Source organism: Octodon degus, unplaced genomic scaffold (assembly GCF_000260255.1).
Source record: "Octodon degus isolate 3935 unplaced genomic scaffold, OctDeg1.0 scaffold00465, whole genome shotgun sequence".
NCBI lineage: Eukaryota > Metazoa > Chordata > Mammalia > Rodentia > Octodontidae > Octodon > Octodon degus.
Window position 1 is genome coordinate 149,669 of NW_004525041.1, and position 923 is coordinate 150,591.

A 923-nucleotide genomic window follows, 5' to 3' on the forward strand; every position below is an offset into this window, starting at 1 on the left:
AGAAAAATACTTTGAAATACATAACATTCCAAAAATCACAGTGTTCCTTGAAGCTTGAAATGTGGTCGAAATGTAGGACTTAAAAGTGCTTCCTGTATTATCTGGAAATTTTAACTTTGTGAATGTCAAATATCAACTTTATAATTTTATATTTTGATCTTGTTGTCCTTTCTATTCCCTTCAGTGGACAGCAGAAATAATATTATTAATAAATGGTTAACAATTGAAATTTGCCAAACAGAAATATTCCAATTGAGTCTAATTCCTTTTCATTGCACGTTCCTCAGCACTATTCTTAGTAATTTTCCTTCACAATGTGTAGAGACAATAACTTTTAGTGATCAAAATTATATTTCAGTGTCTTTAAAGTACTATTTTCATATGAGGAGAAAGATTCTTTGCCACACATGAGATTCCAAAGATGTTGAATTGGAAGCTTTTATACTTGCTGCACTACAGCAGAAGACACATGCACAGTAGTCTACATCTTTGAACAGCTTAGAACTGTTGTGACATCTTGTACTCCAATGTCTTTAATCATCATTGAACCACCATGTTGGTTCTCATTATGGAAATATGAATATGTTTACCCAGAAGAAAATCATCAGTATTTGAGAAGTACAAATAAGAAGTGGCAAGATTCATCAATAAGCTAAACATAAGATGACAGACAATAACTGATGCTCTCTAGTTTGGATCACAAGCATGCCATTGACCTACTACCTAGCATTTTCCAAGAACACAAATGGCTTGTATTGTTTTTTTTTTCTTTTTTTTCAAAGTTTTATTGGTAAACAGATAGCAATGCGACAGTTTCAAATCCAATCGGACGTACAGTTTCAACAAATAATACACTGCATATATTCTTCTTATTGGTTAATTGCTGTACAAGAAGTGGACATGGGATACTATTTACAAACACC